At 45.2% G+C, this 14,836-nt stretch overlaps 1 protein-coding gene across 1 annotated transcript in view; it reads left to right on the forward strand.

Annotated features, from left to right (window-relative positions):
* The window catches only part of NT5C1A (5'-nucleotidase, cytosolic IA), a 106,121-nt gene that overhangs the window by 60,558 nt on the left and 30,727 nt on the right, over positions 1-14,836 (forward strand). The gene's annotated exons all lie outside the window — the stretch shown is intronic.

Here is a 14,836-nt window from a genome sequence, read left to right on the forward strand (position 1 = left end):
CTGTAGCACTACCCCCTTGGGGGTTGCTTAGAATTGCATGTTCATTTGTGCCACTTTTACCCTGTGAATTTTCCAAAACTCTAGGTTCAGTTATGTTGTATGTACCTTTAAATAACACACAATGCAGATTGATTAGCTCTCTGATTTTACTTGTTCAAATGGAGTCATGTAACAGGGTCAACTAAGTCCTGGGTAAACAGCCAAAACCAGTTGAAAAGGTCCCCCAAGGTAAATAAATGAACAACTTGGAATCACAGATATAAAATAGCAATGCACATAGGAACAGACAAAAAATGAATAAATGTCTAAAGAACACCACTAATTGCTGTATATACTATCACTGCAAAAATAGGAAACCCCAGGCTGGCCTATTTTACCTTTTATCCTAGTGAGACTGGGTATACTAGATCTTAGGGGTCTGTCCCTTTAAGGCTGGGTTCACATTGCAGCGATGCGGGAACGCAGCGAATCCGCGGCGGGTTCCCGCATCGCATACCTCCCGGCGGCAGTTCACACTGCCCTATGAGAACTGCTGGGAGTGTCAGTGAAACGTTAATGACACCCCCAGATCAGTTTGCATATCGCAGTGCGATCTGCAAACTCGGACAGGAATCGGATCGCATGGTGTGAACACCCATGCGATCCGATTCTGCTGCGGACCAAAAAAAGGGTCCTGTGCGAGTTTGGGCCGTGTGATGCGATGCGAATTCAGCCATACTATCTGTATGGCTGAACTCGCATCGCACAGAGATCGGATGTGATTTGCACTGCAGTGCGGTGCGAATCACATCCGTTCTCATAAACCGCTGCAGTGTGAACCCAGCCTGAATGGCAATAGTATAACAATGTCCAGGATGCAGGGCCTCACAATTATCTTCCACGGCAAGTTGGAGCTCTTAGAACAAGAATCTAGCAAAACAGCTGTGCCTGGCTAGTCGTAATCCTTATGCCGCGTACACACGATCGGACATTCCGACAACAAAACCGTGGATTTTTTCTGAAGGATGTTGGCTCAAACTTGTCTTATGCCGCGTTCACACGGTCGAACTGTTTGACGTACTTAGTCCGTTGAAACACATTTCAGCAGACAATCCGCTCGTGTGTGGGCTTCAGCGGACTTTTTCAGCGTGCAGTCCGGAGTACTAAGAATTTCGGATTTTCCAAAAATCTGTCCGTCGTACTTTGGTTTCAGCGGACAATACGGTCGTCAGTATGCTAGTTCGACGGACTAAGAATGGCGCATGCCCAGAAAGGATTTACACGGCGCAAGGGTGCTTTGCTGTGTCTTGGACTTCCTATTTCTAGTCCCGTCGTACGTGCTGTACATGTCATCGCGCAAGCTTTCGACGGACTGTTTGTGCATCCGTGTGTGGTCAAGTCCGTTCAGTGGAAAGTACGACGGATTGTCCGTCGGATTGTATGACGGACTAAGTACGTCAAACAGTTCGACCGTGTGTACGCGGCATTACATAAACACGGTCACACAAATGTTGTCGGAAATTCTGAACAGCAAGAACGCGATGATGTACAACATGTATGACGGCACTATAAAAAGGAAGTACAATAGTCAGTGCACCACCCTTTAGGCTCCTTCTGCTAATCTTGTGTTGGTAGAAGCTTGGTGAAAGACGATTCGCGCTTTTCAGCGTCGTGCTTTTCAGTTTGTTACTGCTTGTCAGTTTGTGCTTGGGGGTTCATATGTGTTCTTCAGTGCTTTTTGTCAGTTCGTTCCTGTCTTTCAGTGCGTTCTATTTAATAGTTTGTATCTTTTTTCCAGTGTGTTTTTGTCCGCTCGTTTCTGATTTTCAGCTTGATTTTCTCAGACCTTTCTGATTTTCAGTGCTCTTTGTTAGTTCGTTCTGACCAGCTGACCATTTTGAAGGCATGTTGTGGGTACGTGCTGTGCTTAGGCTTGGTGTTGGAGTTCTTGCTTTGACCCAAGTCCAGTCCATGAACAGGGCAAGGAGGAGTTCATGGACAAAGAATTGAAAGAAGTGACCAATTCTCGCACATGCCTTGGCTGCGGGAGATCCGGGAGAATAATCCTGATGATTTCAGGAATTATCTCAGGATGACGGACCCCGTTTATCACCATCTGTTGGCTTTGCAGTCCCCTTATATTATGAAGCAGGACACCTGCATGCTGCAAGCCATCACTCCCGAACACAGGCTTGTTGCCACCTTGCAGTACTTGGCGACGGGCAGAAGTCTCCAGGTTATCAAGTTTACGACTGGAATTCCCGCGACCTATTCTGCCATCATTCAGGTCCTGCAGAAGGATTATATTGAGGTAAGTTTTCTCCTTTAACATCACATTATATGTATTTAATGATTGCTAATGTATTGTATTTATTTCATAATTCCCTAATTACCATGATTGTAATATGCTGTGAATGTCCTCTTTGTCTTCATGCATGCTGGAAGTTTTTAATGCTCTTTTTTTGTCCTTCATGCATATTTGCCTTCACTTACCTCCGCAGCATGCTATCCTGGGCCCATACACACCTAGCCTAGTCACTTAACAATGTATTTTGTCAGCTCCATTGTAGTGCTTACCCTAAACACTCCCTAGAGGGGTGCCAATAGTGTAAGTAAGGAGGGGCTGGCCAAAGTAATATACATTCAGCTCTCAATAAAGTGGAGAGGGTTACCTGTCCAAAACATCTCACCCACCCCCCCCTAAAATTTTTACAGTGGGCCATCAGAGGGGGCGAGGACTCTGATAAGTGAACCATATACTTTTGTCTTTAAATGCTTCTTAAAAAGAATGTTATACTCCACAGTTTCCTTCAAACTTACAGGAATGGCAGACTGTGGCATCCCAGTTTTCCCAGCAGCGGGACTTTCCCAACTGCAGAGGGGCAATAGATGGGTAGCATGTCCACATCATCCCACCCAGCAACTCTGGGTCATACTGTTACCATTAAATGGGGTTTAATAGTATTGTGGTGTTGGCGACGTACGAGTTCCTGTATGTGGATGTGGGGGAAAATGACCGGATGTCGGATGGTGTATTCATCGCCCAGACATAGTTCTTCAGACGTCTCCAGAATGGCGGTTTGGGCTTGCCACCTCCGGAAGACAACGTGGTAGGACTCCCATTTGTCTTTGTGGCTGATGAAACTTTTGGGCTGGGTGACCCTCTGATGCGGCCGTTCCCAATGAGGACCCTCACCTTGAACCAGAGGGTTTTTAATTACTCCACCTATTTCTCACAGTGATCAACATGGCGGAATATAAAATAAATAATATTGTCCTTGCATGCTGCATACTCCATAATTTCTTAAGGAAAAATGCATCAAACTATGTGGCCTCAGTTGGGACTGAGGCCGACTTTCCTAATCCTTCAACCCTGATGGCACTTGAAGCTGGCCGTCCTAACTTGCCCCCCCAAAGTGCCCGCGAAGTTCGACAAAAGTATGTAGAGTGCTTTGCGGGTAGGGGGGCCATTGATATGTCAGACAATGTGTAAAACATGTTTTCAATAAATTTTTATTTTAGAAACTGAACTCATATTTCATTTGATTTACTGCTTGTGTTTCTTATCTGTCTCCTAGGTTCTCCAATGTCCTTTTTATTTTTGCTCATTTTCTTCAATAGTGCAAACGTAATTTATTTGATACATGAGGTGACAATCTCTTCTTCAGCTAACTATTATGTTGTGGGTCTGCTACACACACACACACACACACATTGTTTTTGTTGTTAATGTATGTAATGAATTAATGATAAAAATAATCATCCTTTTCAGCTCCATAAATTAATTGCTTTGAGTCCCTAAAATGGCCTGATTGGGTAAAATTTTAGAGCACTGTAAAACTTGAAAGTGCACTTGTAGTGCAAAGTGGTGTTGCCTTTAATAAATACCCCCATTGTCACTATAACTACACCAACTTACTACAATAACTGGTATTGAACATTGAAAGAAGAAGCCACACAGTGTTGCATATAAAACATTTTACTCTGTGCACATTCACATGTGCGTTAGAAAAGGGTTTTTTAACAAACCAACATCTTTGGTGTATAACATTTATGTTTGACAGTAGAAATAGCCTTTTTGTTTTGTTAAACAGGCATATTTCAAACCATAATATACACAACTCAGGAACTTACAAAGTTCAACTTTGATAAAGTGAAGGCAATAGGAGACATTAGCATGTCAAAAATGTGTTGATTTTGCCTTCATCAGATGGGGTGATCTCATCCCTGTAAGGCCGCGTACACACGCGGGGACTGTTCGCCCAACTTTGTCCGTCCAAACAGTTTCGGCAAACAGTCCGCTCAAAATTAGCATGGACGGACATGGCCACACACGACGTACGAACAGTTTGCTGAAACCGTGCGCGATGACGTGAACGGCACGTACGACGGGACGAAAAATACGACGTCCTATACACTGCATTATAACTTTCGGCGTGTAAAGCCTTTCTGAGCATGCGCGGAACTTAGTTTGTCGAACAAGCCTACACACGAGGGAACTGTTCGCTGAAACAAGGTTTCAGCGGACAGTTTTTCGGAAATTCCGAAAAACCTTGTTCAGCGGACTGTTCGCTGAAACTGTCCGCTGAAAGCCCACACACGAGCGGACTGTTTGCCGAAACACTGTTCAGCGGACAAAGTTGGGCGAACAGTCCCCGCGTGTGTACGCGGCCTAAAAGCCACATTTTGAAGATGCACACAAATTAGGAGTCAAAATGGGGATTTCCTTGCTGATATTCATGTCTAATGTCAACATGTGCTAGCTCCCATCATGGGGGATCAATGGACGTGTTTCGGGGGGGGGGGGTATTTCGCCCACTTCATGAACCACTCCCTTCACATCTTCTTCATGTTGTGTGGGGATTTCCCCTTCTTCAGGAATAGTGGGGTTCCTGGTGTCCTCAGTTGTGCCAATTCTTTTCTCCCCTATGTGAATACAAAAAAATATATACTTAGCACACAGATATTTGAGGCAAAAAATAGTAATATGAAACATTGCTTGGAAGTGTCGTACAATTGTCTGTTTTGGCAGAGTTCCAAGCTGAAAACAGCTTTCCCTTTCTTAAAGCTGGAATACTTACCTTGTTTGGTAAAGTATCACACATGGAGAGACCCCTAGTATCCACTGGAACACCTGTGTGGGACACCCTAAAAAGGTTGTTCTGGTATCCCATACTAGTGTTCCTGCGTCCAGATGTGTAAACAGCTGCTGAGGGTCCTCTCCTTACACTGAATCAAGTTTGCATTTTATTCTAGTTACAAACCACGGAAGTCTGGAGAGTGATGGCCTGTGTTTGGTGTAGTCTGACAAAAGACGCAGGCTGTTGTAAAACCACAGCCTCAGGACATATATGTCATCTGCTGCTGCTCCAGATCTTCTCGGAGTCCTGGACCGGTTTGTGCTCCCTATTAAATGGACTCCTCAGACTACCAATTTTGCCTGTCAAATAATTGATGTCTGCCCTCGGGTACAAAGGCTTCACCAATTTCAACTGTTTCTCCAGCGTTGCCTTCCTCTTTATTTTGTTATGACCGCTAATAAATTTAGAATTTTTGTCTGGACAAATACTTGGCTATGTGTCTTACTTCAAAAAGGACAGTTTGAGTATACAGGTACATTTCAATAATACAATGTCAAATTAACAAGAGACACCAACACCAACTTTTTGGAGGTTAAAAATTATTATTAAATTATTAGGGAGATCACTATAAAAAAAAAAAAAAAAGATTATTCTGGAGATCTTGAGAAACAAAACACAAAACAAAGATTATTCAGGAAATCACGAGAAATAAGAGATCAGTTTGTCAGACTTCTATGTGAATATCAGCAGCAAAGCAACTTCATTATTCTAGCATTATAAAGAAGAGGAGAATGCGCTGCATTGAAAGATTTTAAATTTTGCAACGTGACGAATGTGCTATCTCCATTACGAATGATAGTTTTACAAGACCGAGCACTTTCGTCTCGTATTTGATTCTGAACATGCGTGAAATTTTGTGCGTCGGACTTCCGACAGCAAAGTTTTGTTGTCAGAAAATTAGAGAACCTGCTCTCAAACATTGGTGTACGGAAATTACAACAGCAAATGTCCAATGGAGCGAACACACGGTCCGACTTTCCGACAACAAGCTCACATCGAACATTTCCTTTTCAGAAATTCCGACCGTGTGTATGCGGCATTAGAGTAATTCCAGGTGTAAGATATCTATATACAGTGTGATGTGAGATAGGATAAGGCAATTCAAGGTGTGAGGTGTCTATATACAGTGTTCTGTGAGATAGGATAAGCAAAGATTATATTGGTGGGCAGATTTACTCTCACCAAACTGAAGAAGTCGATGCATCATTTCCGTGGAGAAAAGAGAAGTAGGGATGTTGAATTCCTATCGCCCGACACCCAGAACATTAAATTCCAGGTGGCAGGCAAGACGTTTTTAAGGGCAGAGGAGGAATGTGGGGTCTTATTGACCCCAGAGCTCTCCATACAGAGTGCCTGTCACTGCCTATTGCTGTCACAAGGGATGTTTACATTCCATGTAACAGCAATGAAAGTTATCAAAACAAAAACAATGTAAAGTGACAGAGTAAAAATAAAAAATAATTAACCGTCCCACCCATGCTCACGCACAAAGGCAAATGCACACGTCGGTCCCACACTCACGCAAGCACAGATTGGTCCACACATGTAAGATATCACTACGAATGCCGGATCATGGGCAATAATTCTAGCACCAGATCTCTTCCATAAATCTAAATTGGTAACCTGTTAAAGTGGAAGTAAACCCATCGATTTAAACAGTTAAAAAAAAAAGGCATGTCAGGAATGCTAACTTCACATTGGTTGTGCTCTCAGCCAAACTATCAAACCATCCAATGGCTAGTGTCCTAACGAATCACATGTGCACACTATAGAAGTTGAAGATTAAACAGAGGCAAAGATGGCAGCTTCCTTGGCTGAAAACGATAGGGAAGTTTACTTCCACTTTAAAGTGGTTGTATACTCAGTTTTTTAACTTTTACCTACAGGAAAGCCTATAATAAGGCTTACCTGTAGGTAAAAAAAATATCTCCTTAACCTGTACGGTTTAGGAAATATTCCCCTCGGTATGCGCCGCTGACTGCAGCGGCGCATGCGCACAAGGGGATTCTCAGCCTGAAAATCCGTCAGTGGCCGGCCGGCCGGAATGAAATCTCCCGCGAGCATGCGCGGGAGTGACGATATCGCGGCTCCGGCCACTCACAGCGCCGGAGCCGCGATACCCGGAAGAAACGCCGAGGGAGCATGTCAGCTCCCTCAGCGTGGATCGGGCCAGATGTCGGGGCCTCGTTCTAAGGTAAGTTTTTCATAATGAGCTAGTATGTGGTGCATACTAGCTCATTATGCCTTTTGCTTTGCAGGTTTAAAAAAAAATAAAAAAAAATGTGCAGGTTTACTACCGCTTTAAGACTTTGAAAGCATCGCCTATTGATAGTCAAATTTTAATTGTTTGTTGCCGTTGCACGAGCGCGCCCAATTTTAAAGCGTGACATGTTTGGTATCTATTTACTCAGCATAACATAATTTATATTGTGCCAGAAAATTGGCATTCAAAAAATTCAAATATCATGTGACATAGAAAAATTGCAACACCCACTAATTTATTTTCTAGGGCCTCTGTGTGAAATATCTATATGTTTGGGGGTTCTAAGACATTTTCTACCAAAAAGTAAAAAACAATTAAAAGTTTAAGTCACCATAAAGCCCCTTTCATTTTTAAAAGCGCCAGACATTCCTAAAAGCACACCTGCCTAATAAAAAAACATCAACACTTCATATTTTCCATCCTGAGAAAAAAGAGTAGATTGTCATGAAGGACAATTAGATTAGGACCCTGATTTAGTTCCTTGAACAAGTATGTTTTTTTAGGAGGATTAAAATTACTATACATGAACTGCATGGTCCTTTACTGGTTGTCATAGCATGTCCTGAACAGACATCTCCACTCTCAACATTCTGGAAAGATACCCACCCGCCTAAAGGCCCTGTAGGTAGATGCTATTGACAAGCGTTTTAAATACTTTTTTTTTTTTTTTTGCTTAGTTGGCCAACAATAAGAAACAAAGATCTATCTTTTTCTCCTAAGACCCATAGGCAAAGTTTATCTAGTCTACAGCCACTTGGGACTACACAGATAGTGTAATCATTGTTAAAGGTACAGTAATTCAGAAAAAAACTTTTATTTCATACCTGTACAGCAAATGGTAGACTACATAACAACTGCATGAAACAAGTCTGGCATAAAGTGGCCAGTGTTAAATGCAGGTGCCTAGTTTTACATTTCACCTGACTGTAGCATAAGTGTTATAATTTTATAAGGATGGATGCATGTTTAAAGTGGTATTAGACCCAAAACAAAAAATTTTATATATTGCTTACCAATCCTTAGACGTGGTGGCTGCATCAGTTTTATTTTCTTTGGCTTTTTCACCTGATGATCTGGCCAGAAACACACTTCCTGTATTAGTGAGACACTCCTCTAGAGAAAGAAGCAGAGGAGCCACTGCAGACAGCAGCATCAGGGGCGTAACTATAGGGGGTGCAGCAGTCGCGACCGCAACTGGGAAGTGTGATGCAGGGGGCCCATGCAGCCACCTCTACATATGGCGGGCAGCAGCATAGGCAGCTAGGGGTACCAGTGCACCATGCACACGGTTGGGTGGAGGATGACTAGAAGAGCTCCATGCTCGACTATCGCACTGGCTGCTCTTTAGTTGTGCATTCCCCGCATAACCTGTGTCCTCAGCCGGCTTCTCAGAGTACCCCTCTCCTGCTCCATGCATTGCCGCTCAGTCCAATGTCTGTTCTCCCCAGCCAGAGTCCCACCCCCCCCTGAGTCTGGCCCACACTGCACTGCATACTTCTCCCGGGTAAACAAACTTTGAGCACACAGATGTAGTGCAGTCCTATGAGAGCTCCCCGGAGGACACTGCAGGCTTGTCTGCCAGCCCCCCTCCTCACCCGTCATACACAGATGATGAAAGGTCTTTCTGGGAGATATGCTGATCGCCCGTCCAGCACACTGGATGGAGCCCAGGCCAACATGGATGAGTGCGCGGCCTGCAGCTTGGTCATGGTGAGTGAGAGGACCCCATCCCCCACACACCATTATATACCACCTCCATCTCCCCCTGGGGGCAGGGACCCCTTCTCACATGGGGACAGGGACCCCCACCTCCCCAGGGGACAGGGACCCCTTCTCACCTGGGGGCAGTAACTTCATCTGCCCTGGAGAAAAGGACCTCATCTCTTCTGGGGATGGGGACCCCATCCTGCCTAGTGACAGTTCGCCAATGGGGCACCTAAAAATGTAAAAAAAAAAAATACCAGTGGTGGAACTACAGGGCTCACAAAGGTCATACCTGTGACCACACCCTGGAGTTCCACCACCGGACTCGGAGGGAAGAGCCCTGGCTGGGGTTCAGGGGGGCCCTTCATGGTTTCTTGCATCGGGGCCCTGAAGGTTCTAGTTACGCCACTGAGCAGCATTGTCAGTCTTGGGGAGAGGGGAGTGCTAAATGGATTTAGAACCATTAACAAATTTCAACCAAACTCCAGATCACACTTTATAAGCAGTTGCAGCAAACAGTTTTTTGTTCCTTTTGGGATAATGGAAAATGATATACTTACTTTTCCATAACTTTCCTTTCCTGGTGCCTATCCATGGCATCATACACATGGTTGCTCCACCCCCGCCAACCCACAGGACCATTATAACTCTATAGAAGAGAGCCCCCCCCCCCCATTCTCATAACTAGACTCAATTCAGCCACACGAATAAGAACAAGTGAGGGGAATATTCTGCTATGGATAGGCACAAGGAAAGGAAAATTACAGAAAGGTAAGTAATTAATTTCTATTTTCCTGGTGCCTTCATGGCAGCATACGCATGGTAAATAACTCACTACGAGGGAGGGAATGCTGAAGAAAACTGAATTTTTAATTGACTATTACGAAACAGGAAATTGTAAGGTCTTCCTCCCAAAATCCCAGGAAGTGAGACTAGCTGGATCTAGGCTGTAGTGAGCTATAAACATGGAATATGAGGACCAGCTTGCTGCTTTGCAGATTATCTTAGGGGGAGACCTTTGCCAAGGCTGCCCATGAAGATGAAATCCCTCTTGTTGAGTGCACATTCATTCACAGGAAGCCCACTAGCCCGGTAAGCCTTGTGTATAATTCACACAATCCATCCCACTATTGTGTGCTTCGATGCTGCTTGCCCTTTCCTTGCACCACTGGGAATTACAAATAATCTTTCATATTTACGGAGGTGTAGAATTACAGTGATATAGGACTTTAAGGTTCTTGCTACATCCAATTCATGCAGTTTTGACAAATTCTGTTCTTCCAGGAATGCTGGCAGGACCCATTCCTGATTGGAGTGATATGTGGAAGGGACCTTAGGTACGAATTGGTGGATACACTGAAGGACTACCCTTTCTGGATAGAAAATGATATAGGGATCTCTAGAGCCTAGGGCTTCAATTTCTGAGACTCTGCACCCTAATGTAACAGCTACTAGGAAGTTCGCCTTCAGTGTGATGTCTTTTAAAGAACAGCCTTCCGTAGGTGCAAAGGGGAGGTGCTGCAAGAAAATTTAGCACTATCAGTAAGTCCCATTTGGGGTATAGACTTCTTCTTGGTGCTGTTAGCCTTATTACCGCCCTTAGAAAATGTTCTACCAGAGGATTTAGGGCCCATCTGGTGTCTATGAGAGCTGAGAGGGCTGAGAGGTGCACCTTCATGGTATTAGGGCCTAATCCTAAATCGAGGCCTGACTGGAGAAATTGCAGTACGTTCTGAACCTCCGGTCTTAGTGGGTCAAATTGCTCTCTTTGTGCTAATTGGAGAAATTTCTGCCAAATCCTGTAATGGGTATTGCTTGTGGAGGCCTTCCTTGCCTGAAGCAGAGTTTTAAAACCTTGGCTGGAACACTACTTCTTTTGATCTCCTCCTCTCAGCTTCCAGACCCTTTAATTCAGAGTCTCTGGATGTGGATGCACACAGTCTCCCTGAGACAGAAAGTCCTGAAGATGTGTTAGAGGTAGGGGTTTGCAGAGGGACAGTTGCATCAGCAGGGTGAACCAAGGTCTCCGCTGCCAATAAGGTATTACTGCCAACACGATCACTCTCTTCCTGCTGAGTCATTGCAGAAAATGTAGGATCATAGGGACTGGAGGGTAGGCATAGGCCAAGCAGAAATCCTATGACTGAGCTAGCACATCCACCCTCGCTGATGTGCGGCAGACATATCTCATGAAAAAAGGCGGCTTGGTGTTCAGAAGTGAGGCAAAAAGGTCTATTTGGGGGGCTGACCCCATTGTTGACAAATCCAATCGAACAATCTCTGTCTGATTCAGAGACCACTTGTTGTTGTCAGCCAGATTCCTGGACAACAGATCTGCTTGGTGATTCTGAAAGGCTGGAATATAGGCCTCTCTGAGATTCAGCAGGTTCTCCTCTGCCCATGACAGAATCGGCTCCACTTCCTGCATCAGGGATCTGCTGTGTGTGCCGCCCTGGTTTTGCACATAGGCCACCGACGCTCCATATGTATCAGGAGAAATTTCCTTCAGAGAGGAGGCCAGAAGAGATGTGGCCATCCAGGATGCTCTCAGCTCCAGCAAATTGTATACTATATTGCTGGTCTCAAACTGCCATCTTCCCTGGAACATGTTGGATCCACAATGAGCGCCCCAGCCTAAGATGGCAGTGATTACAGAGACTTTGGTGCCTTTTCCACCACCAGAGACTGTTCTTCATCCTCAGTCACCATTATTTGCTTGGACAGTGACTGCTTTCTAACCTGGGCTAAAAATCCCTGCTAAAAGTTTGGAGGTGCCAGCGGAATACATGAGGCAAACGTCTCCAGGAGGCTGAGGCATTTCGATGCCGACATAGATTGGCTTGACAAGGCCTGCTTTACCTTCTCACTGATGACTGAGAATTTTGCCGGCGGAAGGGAAACTGACCGGTTTTGGGTGTTGAACAGAGCGCCCAAGTATATCATCTCTTGTATAGAATTGAGCTGACTCTTGGTTTGCCTGATTATCCAAGCGAACCTGGTCAGGGCATTACCACCTGCAAGTGTGCCAATAACATTACTCTGCACTGAAATAATATCAAGATTTCGTCCAGGACAGGACTCTGATCCCCCGTCCTCTGAGTGGTGCTAGAATTGCCACAAGGACTTTTGTAAAGGTACTTGGTGCTGTAGATATACCGAATGGGAGAAACTGGAACTGAAGGTGGATGTCCTCCACTTTGAATCTTAGGTAAGCCTGAAAATGGCGGTGAATGGGTAGATGTAAGTATGCGTCCTGGAGGTCTATGGAGTTCCATTCGCACTGCTGGACCGCCAATATGACCGTATTTAGTGACTCCATCTTGAAATGTTCTAGGAGAATGAATCTGTTCAATCTCTTCAGATCCAGCACTGGCCTCCATCCTTCCGGTTTTTTTTTCACACAAGAAAAACTGGAGAATAAAAAACCTGAGTACCATTCAGACTCTGGAACGGGTACTACCTCTTTCTGGAGAATTAATGTTTGCACAAACAGTCGCACAATTCCTGCTTTCTCCATTGAGTTGGGAATCCTGGTGGAGAGGAAGGATGCCTGAGGAGATCGTTGTTTTTCACTTCCAGAAATAACCCAGCTGGTCACCCACCAATCTGCGCAATTTTACACCCACACCTGAGCGAATACTTTTAAACGGGCACCCGCTGCGCCGGCATGGGTGGGCAGGAAGTCAAAAAGACTTTGGGTTCCTCTGCGATGAGGTAGATGCCTTGGCCTTGGCCAACTTCAGGAAGGTCAACTGGGAGACCCTCTAGCCTTTCCTGTATTCTCTACCAGGACGATAATCCCTTGTATCTCTCGGTTTTTGCTGAAGAGGACTCTTTGTGGAATACTTCCCCCTCCTAGTCTTGTCTTGGGGTATTAACCCACTCTTCCCACTGGTCACTCTGGAAATTGCTGCATCCAGCTTTTCCCCAAACTGAGCTATCCCATAAAACAGTATGCGACACCATGTCTGCTTAGAGGAGGGATCCGTTCCCCAGGGCTTCAGCCAGAGAGCCCTTCTAGTGGTTATGGAGTATAGCATTGTTCTTGCTGCGCATTTCAGAGAGTCAATAGCAGCCTCTGCCATGAAGTCTGAGGCCAACTTCAGTTTACCCAAGGCTCTGATTATTTGCTCTATATCCACACCTTGCCGCAGAGCTGATTCAACATTCTCTGTCCAAGTTCTAACTGCTCTGAAGACCGAGGTTAGGGCCACAGCCAGCTTGCAGGCACCCCTGCTGCTTGATATGTATTTTTCAGGTCTTCGTCAATCCTGTGGTCAAGCCCATCCCTAAGGGAGACCGCATCTTCCAGTTGCAGTGTAGTGTTTCTTGCCTGCCTCATGACCGAGGCCTCCCGGGGGACGCTGCGTCAAACAGTTGTGCATCTGCATCCGACAGGAGATAAAGCTTTTGGAAACAGTTGAATGGTACTTCTCTCTCTTATCGACTTTCTTCCTCTATTTAAGAACAACATCCTTGATCTCATCCATCAAGGGAAGATTTCTTCTAGAGATGAGGGAAGTATCTCTGCGACTTTGGCAGAGGCTCAACAGATTCTTCCCATTGTATGGTCTCTTTTACCACCATTTATAAAGGGGTCAATAATGGCAAAGTTCAGGGATGTAGAGGAATTCTCTGCTGCTTCATCCTCTAAAGCTGTAGTCGAGCCCCCCTGGTTGGCAGGTGCATCTGTCAGTCTATAAATACTTGAGGGTCTGGCTATCTCCTGAGAAAAGGCCAACTCCTTCACTGAGTCTTGGATCATTTTCTTCATAGACGCCATTGTCTCTCTTTCTCTTTTTCTCTAGGGGCTTCTGAGAAACAGCTCTCGCAGACCAGTTTGTCGGGCAGCGTCTGCTTACCGCAGGCCCAACAGGCTTTCTCATGGGGTCTGGACACACTGTGGGAAGAGCATGATGTGCTGAGTCATGTGATCTTTGAGTAGAATGCAAAGAGTGTCCATGTGTATGGCCACGGCTACTGGATCTTCTGTGAGACGAGTGGCGGCTGTAAAGGGACAAAGATATCTCTTAAAATGAGGCTCTGCTCTTTTTTTTTATTTTAATTACCAATATATTGCAGCCCTATGCATAGAGGGATGTTGAGGATATTTTGTGTGCCGCGACAGGCTATGTGAAGCGGCTAAGGAAAGACAGCAAAGAAAAATCACCACAAAGAAAAAAAAGGGAGAGAGAAAGAGCAAATGGAGTGGCAGCATAGAAAAAGAAAAAGCAGCACACTGGCTCTTCAAAAAGTATGTAAACAAACACGACCTACCATGGATACTCTCCATGCTGGCTTCTCTTTGCAGCAGGATGGCAAGCATGTATCAGAGCAGGTGGGAGGCGAGAAGCAGCCATTTTCCCCTGCTCCCCACCTATTTAAATAATGTGAGGGCAAAATCAGCTGTGTGGAACCACCAAGATGGCCGCTCCTGTACTTCCGGTTACCCACCCCATCCAGGAAGAAAGAGAAGCCGGAAGAGACGCGTGGAGCGCCCACAGCTATCATACAGGCTGCAATTACAGAAACAGCACCTCTACACTACAGAGCAGGAGAAAACAGAGAAAGGAAATCTGGCAGTAGGATAAGGCATGACAGAGCCATAGAGCTGCGGTGGGGACCAAATGGTGAGTCCCACATACACTGCCCCAAAAACATCCACAGAAAAATGGGCACCCCCACTCCTCAGCGCATTTAGCAGCCCAAGTGACTGGACCTCATCTCAGGAGAGCATTAACCTCAATGG

This window comes from Lithobates pipiens, unplaced genomic scaffold (assembly GCF_037356315.1).
Source record: "Lithobates pipiens isolate NorthernLeopardFrog02 unplaced genomic scaffold, aLitPip1_a1.2 Scaffold_16, whole genome shotgun sequence".
In the NCBI taxonomy this organism is placed as follows: Eukaryota; Metazoa; Chordata; class Amphibia; order Anura; family Ranidae; genus Lithobates; species Lithobates pipiens.